General features: G+C 40.7%; 1 long non-coding RNA gene across 1 annotated transcript in view; it reads right to left on the bottom strand.

Moving 5' to 3' along the window:
- Nucleotides 1-18,412, bottom strand: part of LOC131134539 (uncharacterized) — a 45,709-nt gene that overhangs the window by 22,781 nt on the left and 4,516 nt on the right. Inside the window, exons 2-3 of the long non-coding RNA XR_013627910.1 lie at nt 15,269-15,320; nt 14,969-15,142 (exon numbers count right to left, since the gene is read on the bottom strand). This is a non-coding gene — a long non-coding RNA (uncharacterized LOC131134539). The remainder of the gene's footprint in view (nt 1-14,968; nt 15,143-15,268; nt 15,321-18,412) is intronic.

Genomic DNA, 18,412 nt, shown 5'->3' with positions numbered 1-18,412 from the left:
TCACTGACTCAAATGTATAGTTAGATGGAAGTACTTGAGGATTTTTAGCAGCAATTAGGGAAATAACTCGCCAAGTGAACAGCTTAAGCCATCAAGTGCGGTGAGCCACATCTTCAAAGCAAAGAGAAAATGACTTTCAGGGGTCACTTAAATGACCCAGCTAATCACATTCACGCTGACTGACACCGACACTGTCACTCTCTGCTGAGAGGGAAACAGTCCTCAGCCCTTGGCCTTTGGCGGCCCGTGCCAATCGAGCGAAATTACAGAGCGCGGGAGTGGAAATTGAATGGAGGTGTGTTTTGATTGAACATGCCCATCCCAATTATGCTGCAGCAGTGAGGAGTCCTGCTTATTTCGGTGCACCATCAGAGTGTGGTTGCTCATCAAGGCAAACAAGTCAAGTGTATGCCGTTGAGTCTTAGAATTTATAAAGGGGTTTTATGTTTTTTCTTCCACATTCTCTTGTCCAATCTTGTGTGAAAATGGAAATGTGGAAGTCAGGTAGAGTCTTGTTTAGTCTACCAGATGCACTGATGCTTGTCAGGATGTTGACGCTTTTCCACCATTTCCTGTTTTGGTGGTACTGATGTGTGACACTCTCTTCTAGGGCTGGGAATCATGGACACCACACACAGATCATCAATATGTTGGGAAAAGATATTTACTCTAATGATTAGAATGAGGATACCTGCGCCATAAATTGCCTTTTTTGATTATAGTTATCTGCAAGGTGTACGAGTGGTTAGCGCTCAGGCCACACAGCTGGGAGATCTGGGTTCGATTACCTGCTCTGACATCTCTTTGTGGGGTTTGCATGTTTCTCCCACATTCCAAAAACATGCTAGGTTAATTGGCGACTCCAAATTGTCCATAGGTATGAATGTGAGTGTGAATGGTTGTTTGTCTAAAAGGGCCCTCTGATTGGCTGGCCACCAGTTCAGGGTGTACGCCGCCTCTCGTCCGAAGACAGCACCCCCGCAACCCTCGTGTGGACAAGCAGTACAGAAAATAGATGAAAGTTATGCTTGAAAAAGCTGTTTTACTCCCTTTTATAGTTGGGAACTGATATTTTCTTGAAACTTACATATATTCTACTGCTGATTACTAAAGTATGGAAAAAGGTAGAAACGAACTTTTTTTCCTGATGAAATATGAGAGTCTAATTCCACATTCCAAAACCATTTAGGTTAATTGGCAACTCCATATGGTCCATTGGTATGACTGTGAGTTTGGTGTGACTGAGCTGGGATAGGCTCCAGCATGCCCGCAACCCTCGTGAGGATAAGTGGTACAGAAAATGGATGGATGGATATCTGTGCCACGTGTACAAACACATTAAAGGTTTATCGAGAGAAAAAACAGCAACTTACCGCTATTGGATGCCTGCTACTCTCTGCATTTGAGTAAGCAAACACCCTTGGACACCCTTGGACCTTTGTCGGCAACCTTTACTATCAAAAGAGCCATTTGACCCCCTCGCTCACTAAAGAAAAATAGACTGGAGCCACAAAACATAATTTAAAAACATCTTATAAATCTATCTATATAATATATATATATATATATATATATATATATATTCATATAATATAAGGATGTCAACTCATCGGGTAATGATAGTATCATCTTGGTTAAACCTCAACACCTGATGAGGCAGGAAATGTGCAGCCAATTGCAAGTCTCCAAAGATTTTGATTGACTGCCAGATTTGGAGGGAATTTCGGGGTATCAAAGTAGCTCAGAGAAGAAAAAGCAGGGTTGGTCGAGTATAGGGTCCCACAGAAAGTCAGATTTTTTTCTAAACTCATTACAAAGATGCGTATTTCCCCCATTTGGGTGTAAAAAAAAAAAAAAAAACTTTCGCATTGCGAATGGAGCCACAACAAAGAGGCTGAAGAGCCACATGCGGCTTTGGAGCCGTGGGTTGCTGACCGCTGCCCTTGGAACACTTAAAACTGCAATACTACAAACATCTTTGTTAATTTATAATTAACTTAAGGATTTATTTGACTCACATGGATTAATTTGGCCTTCAAAGGGATACCCACGCTAATTAACTCCCTGCAGTAGAGTAAGCAGATGCCCTTGGCCACAATACTGTATGAAGAAATACAGTAAATTAAACAGCTGATACTAACAAAAAAAGGTAAGTACTGCTTAAAATAATAATATTTATTGCATTGCAAATTTGCATTGCAAATTTACCTAAATTAAAACCAAACATTGGCTTGCTGTAACCCCTGTGAGAAAGTCCTACTTGTTAACCGTCTCCTAGGAAACAAACATGAAGCATCAGCCTCTTTAGTCCGCCATGGTTAAAGAAAAGGAAATATATCAAGAGAAAGTATATGTAATTAAGCGTTTAAAAGTAATGGCAAGAGAAGCTGTTATTAGAGCCCCAAAGAGCAGCGGCTTGCTTGTGAACCAATTATCATCAAAGCATTGGCTTTCAGCTCAAAAGGAGACCAAGAAAACGGTTTCTGCCAACGTGCACCTACAACATCTTCACTCCTCAAATGCTCCTATTGACAAGTAAACATTTAACTTGGCAGTGTCAGCGCTACGGTTCCATTTGCACATATAACAACAGTAATAATTATAAGAAGAACAAAGCCATTGGAGGTCCGACTGTTGTGTGGTGCAACAGAGGTACTCTTCTTCACGCCAGATGTTTGCACAGCTGGTGATATAACCTGAGAGGAATTATGGTGTGGTGATCATGAAGCCATCTGTTAACGTCTTGGTTTTCACGCCAACACTCACCAGACACTTCATAAGGTATACTTGCATGTTAGACAAGAAAGTGACAAAGAGGTAGACAGGTAGACAAGGAGCTGTACCTCTTGCATGCCAAATAATGAGCCCATTTGGTGCTATTGTGGTTGGAGTTTGCAATAGATAGCTCAACAGTGGGATCACTTGGAAATGTTTTTGGCCAGTCTGAGATATGGCTTTTTTTCTTGCACAGTTGTGCATCGTTTTTCTGTCCTTGTTAGACCCAGTTTGTGCTGCTCTCTGAAGGGAGTAGTTAACAGCATGGTAAGAGATTTTAGTTTTAGTGTAGCTTTTTAGATGGCTTTTCTAATTGTAAGATTTTCAGTTGGAACAATGGCCTCTTACTAGCCCGGGATAGCCGTAACAGCTGAAAGGTACACCAGACATGGGCTTGAGAGCTCTTCAAGTTTATTTCTCAAGACAGTGCAACAGCATTTCCCCCAGCACACACAACAGGCCTCTCACAAACAATTCACCCAGCCCCTTTCGCCTGTGCAGGGCCAACCATAGTTCCCAATGAGAGGGTGAGGCAATACATCTAAAAGGTACCCTATTTACATTCATAACACCCTTCTTTTATATTACAAGTCTTTCAAGAGTCCCACACTGAAGTGTCACTTCCTGTATATATTTAAACACTCAAGTACACATAACAACTTAGATTCCCGAACTACCACCCAGTTAATCCCTGTGACACTTGGGAGAGTCCAATTAAGGTGATCAGCCTCTGGCCTGCACTCACATGGGCGCGCCTCCATGTTTGTGCCCTGACCAATCACCTCAAAAAAAAAGGAGAAACTGGTAAAAAAATTAGGAACAAAACAAATGACTTGTAAATGAAAAACTTAAGTGACAATTAAACAACTTAAATGGCAACCAAATATAATCAAAGTACTAACCAGAATATATGTCAATAACAAAAGCCAACTATATGCACAAATAGAAACATGACAGTGTAGGTGGGGCATACACCTGATCAGTGAGGGAGGATTGGCAGCTCCCTCACACTAATCATCTATTAGCCTTATAAAATGATGAATTTGGATTAGCAGCCATACCAGGAGATTGATGCAGAGGACTGACAGTTGTTGATAGTAGGCCTCTATGCAAAAATTTATATTGTTCTTTGAAAATCATCTGATTCATTTTAATTGCTTGTGAAATGGATAAACATGTTTGTGAGATGGAAAAAAATTGTTTGTGAAATGCATGAAAATTTGTTTTTTAGTGTTTAGTTTTTTTAGTGTATACTCATCATCATATTGCACAGTAAATGCGTACAAATGGTTCCTTTTTTGCAGCCTAAATCTTTACATTTTTCTGCCTGCTAACCAGTCTGCTCCTACCAGTCAATGAGCGGTAGTGTATGTGTCACTAACCAATACTGGGTTTTACGCATTTACTTACTTCACATCATGTGAAAAATCCTACTACACCAAATTTTTGCATTTCCTCTCCTGTAATAAATGTTATACATAACAAAAATCACTTTTGATTTCTCAGGAAATTTGCTGGTGTATTGGTGTGGTCTGGTTTCAACCGGTCCTGGCTAGGTGGCTGGGCGTCTCAGCCAGAAATTGGGAAAGTAACTCATAATGAAACTATATGCGTGTGTGAGATAATTAAAAAGAACAGGGTGTGTTTGTTCCGAGTCAAACACCTTGTGATGGTGCAAATATTGGAAAACAAAGAAATTTGCAAGTGATCCCAAACTTTTGAGCGGTAGTGTATATGGTGTCAAAAGAAGGATGCAGGCCTGCATCATTCATGGTAAGTTTGTATTAATGTTGTGAAGGATAAAATTTTTCATGCAAAATAGCGACCCCACAAGTATCTGTGTTTGTTATAAATGAATAGAAGTGGCTCAATATTAATGATATGTTCTTCCACCTTCCACCTTCCTTTGTTGTGAGCCTGGGTTTATTAACAAACAGTTAATTAGTGTTCTGAGCAATAACAACAAAATAAGATTTATTCCTCCCGGATGGATATTTCATTTTCTTGATAAACATAACATGCTTTGGCAGGCAATATTTGTAATGCTAAGGTTATAAATAAACATTTTAACAGAATGGGTACGTAGACCTCGAAGTGTAGACAATCAGTGATGATACTTAAAGATGTTAATTATCCAAACACAAACTCTCTGTTTTTAAACCTTGTCAAGGAAAGGTTACCTTACACAGCTCCATCCAAAACCTGTTTTTTTTTTCAGGAATCCAATTTATTTCACTTGATGGATGAGTATTGATTTTGGGTCGACCCGTTGTATCTTGCGCCAATGTCAACGAAAAACACCTGAATCGAGAGGACCAACACTCATGATTTGCATTTCGCTAGACAATTGGCTCAGATCTATTTTTATTAATCCTATGAAGGGAAGTACATGACAGAACAAATAAATAGATTGATTTCATTTCATTTCTTTTTCATCCTGTGTGAAAGTAAATGGTGTCTCCTGCTGGTGACAAGTTATATTAACATTATCTTGGAGATAGTAGACAGGGAAAATATGATGTATTAAATCTGTGTTGGAAAGTGAATGGTGTCAGAAGTGGGATCCAAGCCCACGCCAATTGTGATGTATTAACTGGTGCAAATCATAGCACAAAATATGATGATAGATAGAATTTAGCCGAGGAGGGAAAGTGAATTGTGTCAGAAATGAGATCCAATCCAACATCAGTTGTGATATATTAACTGGTGCAAATGATAGCATAAAATATGATTTGATTTATCTCATGAGGGAGAGTGAATGGTGTCAGAAGTGGGATCCAATCCCACACCAGTTGTGATATATTAATCGAGTGCCAATGATAGCACTAAATATGATAATAGTTAGATTTCATTCTGTGATTGGCTGGCCACCAGTCCAGGGTGTCCCTGCCTGGGATAGGTTCCAGCACCACCCGTCACCCTTGTGAGGATAAGCGGTAGAAAATGAATGAATGAATGAATGAATGTTCGAACCTCAATGTAGCGAAGGAAGATTGTATTTGAGTACAGTGCTGGACTCTATTGTCTACTGTAAAGTGAAAGTTAAGCTTGTGTGCATTTTACAATCAGTCAAATCTAAGTGTTGTGCTACTCTGATTGTGCTATGTGAGTGTGCGTATTGTAAAGCCCTGCATGAAGAGCTATTAGACTGCCTCTAAAAGTGTTCTAATCATAATAATATCTAACAATATTAGCCCATAAACGTAATGGGCTTTTGTTTTGTACACATGCCATCTGTCTACAAATGTCCATAGGTCTTTGAATAGTGCTGTTTACAAACCACCCAAATGGTGAATGAATTAGCGCTACGAAGCCTTTGTTGTAACGCTTGGTGGAGGTAATTATGCAATGCAGGACAAGTAGCTTTGACTTTCCACTGTTTAGTCATTCAATTAAGAGCCTACATTTTTTTTAAAGTAACATTTTCTCTTTCCATCCTGAAACAGTTAGTGGATGTTGCAGCACTTTGCAGCAGCAGGATCGTTAGTAAACAGCGTAGGCTAAATTAATGAGTTTTGCTGGCCAGTCAGCACTTTGCGAATGTGCTATCATTGCACATTAGATTGATCCAAACAAGCACTTAATACATTGCTTTCTGGCCCGAGGCGCACAAGGTGGGGGTGGGGGAGGGGGTTCCCGGGGATGTCAAGAGACAAAGAAATCAATTGGCCTGATTGAGAAGGGAGCAGAGGAGGCGGAGGCTGATCCAATCAGAGACGATGACCATTGGCTCTGTAGTAATCAACTTTTTATATGAAGCACCAGAGGAAATTGGTGAGCCGCTCAATATCCAATTTAATCAGCATCAACAATCTCTTAGTAATCTCTTAAAAAGCTCCTTTCTGTTCCAGCCAATCTTTATGAATAACACTTGAAAGAATGTCAACTAAAAAGTCCTTAATGTACTGTATGCTCAGGTTAGCTTTTTGTTGACACGTGCTTCGGTGAATGAGATGAGCTTTCAATTACCTTGGAGGAAGCTTCTGCTTTGTCGTCCTCTCTCCTTGGAGTCATGTAAGTGAGGCTAATGGATTTGTTTAGATTAGATGCGGTTCAGATAGAAAACCAATTCAGATGTTCACATGACAGCAATTAGCTTTTGTTTATGCTGAGCTGCCGTCATAAAAGTAAACAAGGGTCTGATTTGGAGATGGTTACATTTACAATGAATCAATGATCCAATTAATTATTTTGGGATTCAATACATTTAAAATTGTACATATCCTCTGATTTCAGCCTCTCAGATGTGAATATTTTTAAAGAGGACCTATTATGCTCGTTTTCGGCCCTTTGTATTGAGTTGTGGACTCCTATAAAGCAGCTACACACAATAACCTGTACAGAAAACTTTCTAGATCTTCCAGAATCAATACCTATTCCAGCTGTGTTTCCTGAGATGTCCTGATTCCAAGCACGACGGTCTGTTTTAATTTATTCCACCCCTGCCGACCCCGCTGTGATTGTTCACACACTCCAAGGGCTCCCGAGGACTTCCGGACAGCTCCAATAACCCAATTAATTTTGTCGGTATACTCGGATTTCATAACAAAGGTAGTGGAAATATGGTCTTTACATATTTTTTGAGGGACTACTTGTGTTTTAAAAAAAAACACTGATTGTATTGGAAAAAGGCTATTAACTCCAGACATCGGTGAGCTTGTTATTTACATGCATGTAGATAACATTCAGTCTGCTCCATGTATGCACACTCTATAATGCTACACAGACAACCACTTTTGTTACATTACTTAGTTAGGACACTGATAAATTCTGACCTACAGCTTGCTCTTCTGGCTCTTCGACATGACCAAGTAACGTTGGAAAGGCGTCAGGCTTCAGCAACAGTTTGGCGAATAATCCAGGTTTGTATTGGCTCACGTTCACAAAACCAAAACACAGATGAAAATGAGAATCAAGCAACTCCAACCACTTCTGCCTGATGCTCAATCAACCTGAATAAATATTACCTGGGAGCCGTTGCTAACACCGTTAACAGAGCCAAGTGAAGGTGGACAACAGGGTAGGCCTACAGCATATCTGGGCATGCCCACGTAAGGTAATCCAGATCACATTGACGTCATAAAGCCTGGTGTTGGGAAAAACTCTGTGAAAGGGAGCATTTGGGTTTTTTTCCACACAAGCGTGTATTAAAATAAAAGCCTGCTGACAGTGAAATGGGAGATGGAGCTTGGCAAAGCCTCAATTTCACAGGAATTGAGTGACCCACAATTCCATCGTTACGGTATTGTATGAAATTATACATTTCTGTCACCGTGTTTTTGTGTGACAGAAATCCATCAGTTTCTAGAGGAGAGGACCTTTTTTGGTAAAAAGCTGACAATGGCTTCTGACGCTGTGCATAATGCAAGAGCAGATGGCATTTGGAGGAGTTCAACTAGCCGAGGTGAGGGCGTGAAGCGGTAATGCATGAACGCCCTCGTATGCGGTGGTGTAGCAAAAGGCAGATGTTCCGTCTCTGGTCTGCGGTCTCCCGTGTTTTCCTCTGGGAGGGCTGCTCTGCATTATGCACATGGATGCGTAGCCATACGCCAAAAACACGCTTCGTTTTGAAATTGACATTTGGGCATGTCGAGTGATGGTGTTGGCTAAATACACCACTGTATGTTACATGCACTGTACGGTGTGTCTGTACGGTGTGTAGGAACCATTACGGCATCACTTAATCGGTTAAAAAGTGGGACGACACGTCAGAGTCATGGACGAGATGGAGAAAGACTGATTCAGCTGATGTGAGGGACACTGGGGAGGACACTAGAGTAGGAGTAGGACGTCACCAGCTGATGTCGGGGACATGCAGGAGAACGAAGGGCAGCTGATATAAGGTATCCGATATCAGGGACATGAGCGTTGCACCCCAGCGTGTCAAACCCAAGTCAAAGACAGAAGGTGAAGTTCTAAAGTTAGTCAACAGGAACAAGGATGAGGACACGCAAGGGGCCAAGCGAGAGGATATCAGGGGATTGAAGGGAACACTGCCAGCTGATGCGACAGCCGTTAGAGCAAGGGTGTCCATATTTTTAGTGCCATTGATGAATAACCCACCATGGGGACAAAGACATTTGCGAGTGCTAGCAATTTAATGAAGACGGTGTGAAACAACTTTGAATTTCATCTCACCAGGATGTACCAGAAGTCCATCCATTTGTCGTTTATAATTATTGTTATTATTCATTAATTTTCTTTTGCTTATCCTCACGAGGGTCGCGGGGGGTGCTGGTACAGGGCACATAGACAAACAACCATTCACACTCACATTCATACATATGCACAATTTGGAGTCGCCAATTAACCTAGCATGTTTTTGGAATGGGGGAGGAAACCGGAGTACCCGGAAAAAACCCACGCATGCACGGGGAGAACATGCAAACTCCACACAGAGATAGCCGAGTGTGGGATTGAACTCTGGTCTCCTAGCTGCGCGCTAACCACTCGACCGCCGTGCAGCCTATTGTTATTATTCATTAATTCAGTTTCTACCACTTATCCTCACAAGAGTCACGGTGGTGCTGGAGCTTATCCCAGCTGTCTTCGGGCGAGAGGCGGGGTACACCCTGGACTGGTGGCCAGCCAATCACAGGGTACATATAGACAAACAACCATTCACACTTACATTCATACCTATGGACAATTTGGAGTCGCCAATTAACCTAGCATGTTTTTGGAATGTGGGAGGAAACCGGAGTACCCAGAGTAAACTCACGCATGCACGGGGAGAACATGCAAACTCCACACAGAGATGGCCGAGGGTAGAATTGAACTCGGGTCTCCTCGCTGTGAGGTCTGCACGCCAACCACTAATCCACCCTGCAGCCTATTGTTATTATTATTTATAATTATTATTTTCTGTATGTAAAATTATAATTATTCTCAATAAGATTAATTTTTAGGTGTCTGGAAAAGATTAATCGGATTGAAATTATTTCCAATGGGAAATTCCAATGTATATACAGTATACATTATACAGTATGTACATACACTGTATATGTAGGCGACATGCTATCTCGTATACACAGTGTTGGGTCGTATGGACCGGCCATGCAAAAAGACTTCTTGCCCTGATGAAACTTCTGTGTTCTCCTGGTGTCTTTTTCTAAACAAAGCAGCCAGCTAGAAAATAGAATCCTCTTCTCCATTAACCAGATGGCTGCACAGCTGCCTGAATTAAAAACAAAATTTTCACTGGCGTATTTCAATCACACCCTCTCGTTACTTATACACCACACATCTATTAATTCTACTTTTTTCTTTTTATACCCTCCAGCCACACCCGTGTTTTTAGGTTTTTGTTCCAAATTGTGTGGATCACTCAGCACTGACTCTCCTCAGGGCAGTGTACTGAGTCCCCTACTGTGCATACATGACTGTAGTACTAACTCCACCCAACCGACAGTACTGTATCTTTTGTAGTATGTGGATGATCTGGGCCACCCCTGGCCACATCGGGACCCGAAGCAGATAATGAAAACAGGAATTCTGGGCCCCATTAAAAAAATCATTCCTATTATAATGGTGAACATAACATAATATCCTATTATAGCTATTGTAGATTAATATGTTTTCTATTAAACCAGTGGATCCATCCAGGGTGTACCCCATCTCTTGTCCAAGGTTGGCTGGGATAGGTTCCAGCTCACCTTGGCCGCGGACTGAAACCGTCGTAGCTCTGTTGCGGCCGCCGGAAGCATTCCACAAGATTGGAATCTCTGTTGTAGGCTCACACTAGCTCAGTGCAGTGGGGTCTAACTTTTTTTTTCCAAACACCGGAGCACTCTGTGGTCAAGCTGTGGGTTTCCGCAGCCGACGCAGGAGGCAAGCCGGCTCCACAACGGGTTCAGTGTGAGCCGTGGGTGGCCATGAACACAATAAACACTGATGTATTAATTTACTTACTTTACTACAGAAATATGCAGAATTTTATTTGCATAAGATTTTTTTTCATTTTAACAAACAACCAGCCACTATAATAAAAAAACTTGATGAAACTAGTATTTTTATTTGATTACTTTTTAGTTCCTTACGCCTACAAAGAGAGAGGGGGAGGGGTTACATTGCAAAGTGTGAAAAATACCACTGAGAAAAGTGTGAATCCAGCATCAGGGAATCATGCATGCAGAGCAGAGACCTGTTTTGAAAACAAAATGAGCATGCATACAGATCAATTCATCCAGTTCTGCAGATTCAACTCTGTTAGTGGATACTGTATAACGCTACGCACCATGCATACAATATACAACAAGCCGTATACTGTAGGTACGTGATTAGTTAGGTTATGAAAAATTCACAACCAAATCAATAGGGAATGTTTACCTTGTATTATGTGGCTATATTATGAATGTGCATCCTCACGCTGAATCATTTATAAGTCATTTGCAAGCGTCTTCGCAATTAATAATTCATGACACATACCCTTTTTACCTGATCGTGCGAGTCCTCCAAAAGGAATTGTGAAGTGTTATAGACACTAACTGGCCCTTGAATTTGGTACGCCAGCGCAGACGTAGACTGTTTTTCCTACCTAGCCACGCCGTCACGATTTTGCAAAAAAATATATATAAATATTTTTTTATATATATATATATATGATTTTCATTTCAGTGAATGTGATTGTATTTGTAGAATGATTTCATGCATAGTGTATTTCATGCAAAAATCCTTGCATCCCACGTACCACCAGTGGCACTTGCGCCACAGTTTGAGAGCCGATGAAGTAAGGCATGAATCCATAACATTTCAACAGTCATATCATACCTGTCAGTAATGCGAGTTACAATGTATTCTAATGTTGTGGTGACCCGAGTATTAACTCAGTCAACACATATTAACTCCTCAGTCCTGTCTCACTGGTAGGCTTTTCAGTGATGTCAATGATTACAGAAGCACCACTGATTTCAATTATGATACTTTCTGTTTCAAAAAATGACTAAAAATGTCTCCAGAAATTTTTGGGGGTGTCATTTTAGTTGTCGATATTTTAAAGCCATTTACTAAAGGGGACCTATGATGCTTTTCCCCCTTTTCTGACCAATAAATGTAGTTAAAGTGTTGTATTTTCGTGTTAAACTATGCCAAAGTTTCAGATAATGAGGTTTGCTATTTGGAAGTGAGCCCTGAAAAAAGTTTGAGATTGCTCAAAACGCTCTGTTTGAAAAGGTGTGGTAAAACCATTCCTTCGTGATGTCACAAAGGGGTGGACTTCCTTATATGGTTCATAGCTAGGAAGCACTTTGGGCATGTGACCAATCACAGCGGATGGAATGAATTAAGGAAGCACAAGTCAAAGCAAATACAGCTGGAATAGGTGCAGATTCTGCAAAATCAAAAAAGTTTTCTGTGTGGGTTATTGTGTGTAGCTGCTCTATAGTACCCCACAACTCAATACAAAGAGTCGGAAAATGAGCATAACAGGTCCCCTTTAAATGATAATATTAATTATTTATTAAGATTAATCAGATCCAGACTCGACTGGAATAAATACATTTTCAGAAATTAGGGTCCCTTATTTATAAATTCAATATTAGTTGGAGCATAGAAAACCTGTTTGACTTTCTAAATACATGTTTTTAACATCATTAAAAGCCCTCTAGACATGAACTAACACCCCTATAGTCACCTTTACACTCATATTACCCAGCATGTTTTTGGAATGTGGGAGGAAACCGGGGTACCGTAGAAAACTCACACACGCAATCCCCAGACAGCGATGCCCAAGCGAAGAATCGAACCCAGGTCTTCCCGATGTCCTGACTGTGTGGCCAACATCCTAACAACTCAACCACATCGGTACTGTAGCTATTCATTAATGTAACATTACTGACACATAGTACCAGTGTAGAATACAACACATCTTTAAACACATTTTGGGAATGCCATTAGGCAATAAATACATAAAATGCACAGTACAGTCATCCATATAAGTTTACTGTTACTGTATTGTATAACTACTGTTAGAACATACAGTATATGACTACAAAGAGTACAATGCAGGCGTTGTATTGTGTATTACAAAAGTCCAAACATGGCTTTATGTGGTGTTTTCTTGCCACCCACCCAAGGCAACAATTACAGTGAATTCATTACTCCATAAAAGCTATTATGCTTCCATTAAAAGCCCATTATGAGATGATGTTGTTGGAAGGTAGGAGATGCTAGTCCTCTGAGTATCAGTCACAGATGCTTAAGAGACAGTTCCCATGTTGTCTTGTTTTATTGGTGTAAATCAAATTAGGATATCTGGGGTGTCCAAATGTTTTCCAGTGAAAAATGAAACGATGTATGTGCCATGTTGATGTTTGGTAAAGCAACACAGATGCTAGGAGGTTTTATACTGTATGTGTGTGTGTCCCGTCCATTGGGGCAGATAGTATTGTTGATCTAAATGCCCTAAAAAAAATAAATTATTATTTTTCCTCACAATATTACGACTAAGTGCAACTTTTTGTCTTGTTAGAATATGACTTTGTTTGTCTTAATATTTTGACTTTATTGTTGTTTGTTGTTGTTTTCCTTTCCGGTTATTGATGTATATTTTTTTTATTTCAACATTTTTCTTGTAAATTTTCTTCTCGTAATCAAGACTTTACAAATATTATAAATATATAAATATTAATATATACATATTTATAAATATTTGGACTTTATTGTCGTAACTTCATTTTCTAACAAAGACAACTTTATTTGTTGTTTTGTTTGTTTGTCATAACACTTTAAAAATCTTTTTTCTATAATATTCCAACTTAATGTGACTAAAATATGTTATTTTCCAACATTGCTCTCAATGGATCACAACTTTTTTCTCTTAATATTTTGACTTTATTTTAGTAAAATTACTCAAAATTTCCAATTTTTCTTTATAAAATGTGCCACAGGAGGCCACAATGTATTAAGACATATGGATTATTTAAAAATAGATGCCTGTATGAGGATTTCACAAAAGTTTTTTGTGATTATTGTGACGTTTTCAGGCCTATTTTGTTCAATAACATTGCATTGGCAAATGTGAATTGGTGCGATCGCGAAATCGTGGAGGATCCGGATAAAGTGACATGAACATAAGAAAGATGTCCACTGTCATTATAGTGACAAATAAGCTTATCTCAACACATTACACTGCTTGGCCCTCAGCAAATTTTGATCATGCACAACACTGTGATTGGGTTAGGATGACACCTGCATCTGCACCACCTGCAAGCCACTGTTGTTTGTCAACATTATTTTCTGCGCAATGTTGTTTATCGACCTGACAGCACTGGCTCTCGCTCTCCCTCTCTCTCTCCCTGGAAGGATGCTCAACACGCAACATTTACAAAGGGGTTGGAATCTCGTAAGCACAGGAAGCTGTCATCTGGCTGTCATCAATTTGCTTCAACTGCGCTTTTATGTGCAGCGTTCACTACTGACTAAGGCTACATACTACTCTCTATTGAGAAATGCGCTTTTTTGTAGTACTACTAAAATAGTCTGTATGATCTCTTCTAAAGATAAAGCAGAATTGTTCATATATGGTTTTGGGTCCAGGCACACACCTTGTTACTAGGTAGAATTCACTGGATGGGGGTTGATATTGGGGGAGAAGGTCGGAATAAAATATATCGATTAAAGAAACAACACAAAATACAACAAATACCCCCTCATTCGATTAGTTCATTAATAAATGATTTGGTTTCATGGTTGAATATGGCCTACTATCAGGTCAGAAATATTGAAAGACAAATCATATGTAGGAATCTGGTCACTCGGTGTCAGTAATGTTACATTGGTGAGATATTACCTATATTACCTTAACACATGTCATCAGCCATGGCTGTGTCCAACATGATAAATTGAAAAGTCCTCCTCCCACTCCATGTGGAAGTGGTAAGTTTCTGACCTCTTTCTAGGGCTAACTAGTCAGCTCGTTAGCATGCTAAGCTCAAAGTGGTGCGTAGGAGTTGTGCAATGTGGTGAGAACAAAGAATAATAGGCGTGTAAAGGTGACTATAGGGGTGTTATTTCATGTATAGGGCTCTAATAATGGTACAAGAAAAAAAACGTATGCTCTAACTACAAAAATATTCAATTTGTTAATGTTGAAATTTTCAGCTCCCATTTCACATAATTAGAAACATTTTCGCAACCCTCAATTTCAATGTGTTAATGTTGGCATAAAATCCAAGTAATTTATTGTTTTACTTACGTGACTGGTTGGAAGAAGACCGGTAAAGACAGGCTTGTTGGTGTTCACAGGCTTTTTCATCGTTGGTGTTATGCCGCCATTTTTGCCGGTCATCAGGCTGGTCGATCACCCAAAAAATTAACTATGCTCCATGGCCAACCCTAATCGGGACGGCGTCATCTCAGCATTCTGCCTCTGTGTTCGATCAGGAAATGTGCAAATTCAGCGATTTTAAGAACACATTGAAAAAATGATTGGAATCATATAGAAAATACATTTATAATACAGTATTTTGTTATATTTGTTGAGGCTTTGACTTACCTGCCTCCTCTGGCCGCAACACAGCAGACAAAGGACAGGGAGAGTTGGCATGCTTATGAAAAACAAAAACAAAATAAGTATTGGTAAGACTGAATTACATAATAAATTACATACTAGGCACTTTTCTGCCTGAAAAGTGAAAACGATGATGTCATTGTATTCCTCTCCTCAGGATGTTTTTGCCAGTAGCGTTTATTTGACAAAGGCCCACCACATTCCTGAGAGAGATATGTAGTCTATTCCTTCTACTACTTGCAGGCACAAACACATTTATCTTTGCTTCATCACTTTTGTCGCAGCTCATTCAGGATGCTGTCACTTACCTCCAAAGTTGCTGCGCTGCGGGCGGAGGAGTATTTGTTTTCATTGCCTTGTTTCACAAAGCAGGGCTCGTTTGTCAAAAACACAACCAAAAAAAAAAAAAGCGAGGAAGACGCATCCATCCCGGGGCCTTGCCCCTACGCTGTTAGTCTTGTATTGATTGTTTCCTGTCAAGCCTGCCTCGCTTTGAAGGTGATGGTGACTTTTTTTTCAGGCTGTCTGTTGCTTCTCAGACTGGCGTGGTCGGGATGTTTGATTAGCGTGTAATTAAACCTTTGCAATCAGAAGGATGTTTATTGACTTGTCATTGTCAGGTTGGTTTGTGTGCAGACAGGATATTGGATTATTCTTTTACTATTTTGGATGTCCTGCCAATCAGTGGCATTTTTATACGAAAGAAATGGGTCAGCCATCATATTCTTTCATGCCGGAGGTACAGTTTATCCAAGAGGAGACTGAGGGCAGCAAGAAAACGGGCCACTGCAGCAAAGTGGAGACTGCGGAGCATAATAAGGCATCAAAAGGGCAAACTAAGACTAGTATGTGTGATTATTTTTGTCATTTCTAGGACACTTCTAGGCTACTAGACACTTCACCCAATCAAGTGTCTAGTTCTGGCTATGTTAGGGGTGGCCAAACTTGTAGCATTTATTTTCATAGCTTATGTCAAGCCAAACAAAGCCAATATGCTTGTTTTACCAGAACATGAACAAAATGTTGGTGTCCACAATTGTATTTCACAATGCATTTATTTCTCGTCTTCTCACATTATTAACTGAAAACCTGAATGAACTACACGGTGGGCGAGTGGTTAGCATGAAGGCCTCACAGCTAGGAGACCCAAGTTCAATTCCACCCTCTGTGTGGAGTTTGCATGTTCTCCCCGTGCATGCGTGGGTTTTCTCTGGGTACTCCGGTTTCCTCCCACATTCCAAAAACATGCTAGGTTAATTAGCGACTCCAAATTGTCCATAGGTATGAATGTGAGTGTGAATGGTTATTTGTCTATATGTGCCCTGTGATTGGCTGGTGACCAGTCCAGGGTGTACCCCACCTGGGATAGGCTCCAGCAACCCCCCGCCCCCCGCGACCCTCGTGAGGATAAGTGGTAGAAAATGAATGAACTTGAATGAAAAACGGGTTTATCCACCTTTACTGGGTCCCACCTGATGCATCCGCTGCCTTCTGAAGCGCAGATGCAGCCAACTGCATCTTCTGCGGAGAGGAAATAAAATATCTATATGATATCAGTGTGCATAACGCCCGTTTCAAACACTCACATCATCTGCAGTCCCACACTAAAAGTGCTACATAGTGTCTGCATGCTCCCAAATCTGTACTGAACCCAAACTTTGCCCATACTTGCAAGTATAGCGGGTTGGAACCAGGGCTTTAGCCGCTGTTGGACACATAGCGAGCCTTAAACTCACCCCACCATGCAAAGTGTTTGGTTATTTTTTGAGGCACATTTTGCAGTGTACAACTTATATCACTCGCACAAAGACCGGAAGTCCCACACACGGCAGACATGCTTGTTCTGGATGCTGCAGTGGGGGCGGACCTGATCGGTGGAGGGAGTCGGCTGATGTCGATACCGTGCTTTGTCAATGATAGCGGCAGATACAGATCGGTCGCCGATCGATCGCAGCACCCTTACTTTTATTACACATCTTGTGGCGAATGTAATCACAGGTATGCGATGTACTTTATGCCACATGGAGGGAATTGAGCTCCTGTCAGCGATAGTCATCAACAGCATGGGTGAGAGTGATCCCACTGACACACTAATCCCATAAACATCCCTTTCACTTTTTCATAATAGCATAGCGCTGCTACAAACACTCTCGCCTTGCATATAAACCACATAATCCCTTAAGAAGGTCACTTGTTGGTCATTCAAACATACTATATGTCTGCTGACCTTCCGCTGACCTGATGTCACTCTAACGTGAAATAAATACTCACGTGATTAAAGGGCGGCAAAAATGTGAGACAAAGGCGGCCATTAAAGGCTTATCAGGACTTTTGCAGTGTGCATAAGCACAGTGATGTGTTTGGGACTGTACAACTGCAATCTGTTTCACCGTCTATTAGGGGCTTTTCTGCAGAGAGATGAATGAAACGTACAAAACGGGAAGCAACCGCGTCGCTGTTAGTCGCCGTCACCATGGTGACCCTGCATCGTGACGCAGTCAGGCAAGGACTTTGGTCGCAAACGCCCAGTGTCCATGCCACGGCTCTAATGCTTTGGACTCAACACAGCTTGGTTGGACACATGAGAGCAGTTAATCCCTAGAAATGTCCTGAAATGACCCCTACAGAAGGATTCATACAGAATGCAGGCAAGCCAGGGGTCGGAGAATACAGCCATGCTAGTTGAAGCTGTCAGAAAGGCAACATCAACCCTTCATTAAAACGCAGCATCCCTGAATACACAATACAAACCAAAAAGAACGGGCTCATGCTCGAGTGTCACTTTTTTATGAGGTGTGTAATGAATGTGTGAAAGAATACTGAAGTACCGGGACTACAGTTAAAAAGATGTTGTCTCTGCTGTCCTGTTGTAAGCAACTTGAGTGTTTTTTTGGTATCTCTGTGTAAAAGGTGCTCAAATCTCCACTGACAAGATCATTTCTTTTATTTGGGAGTGTGTGATGCTTGAAAGCATGTGACCAGAGTCGGAAGTTTAAATGTCACACTTGCCTGTCCTGTTGTGTTGAAAGTCATTGAGTGCTAGTTTAGAGGTATCTCTGTGTGAAAGGTGCTCAAATCGACACTGACAGGATCATTTCTTTTATTTGGGGTTGTGTAATGCGTGAAAGT

Source organism: Doryrhamphus excisus, linkage group LG8 (assembly GCF_037039965.1).
Source record: "Doryrhamphus excisus strain RoL-2023G ecotype Guam linkage group LG8, RoL_Dexc_Guam_v1.1, whole genome shotgun sequence".
NCBI lineage: Eukaryota > Metazoa > Chordata > Actinopteri > Syngnathiformes > Syngnathidae > Doryrhamphus > Doryrhamphus excisus.
Note: the sequence above shows the minus strand (reverse complement) of the source record. Positions and strands in the feature narration are given on the sequence as shown.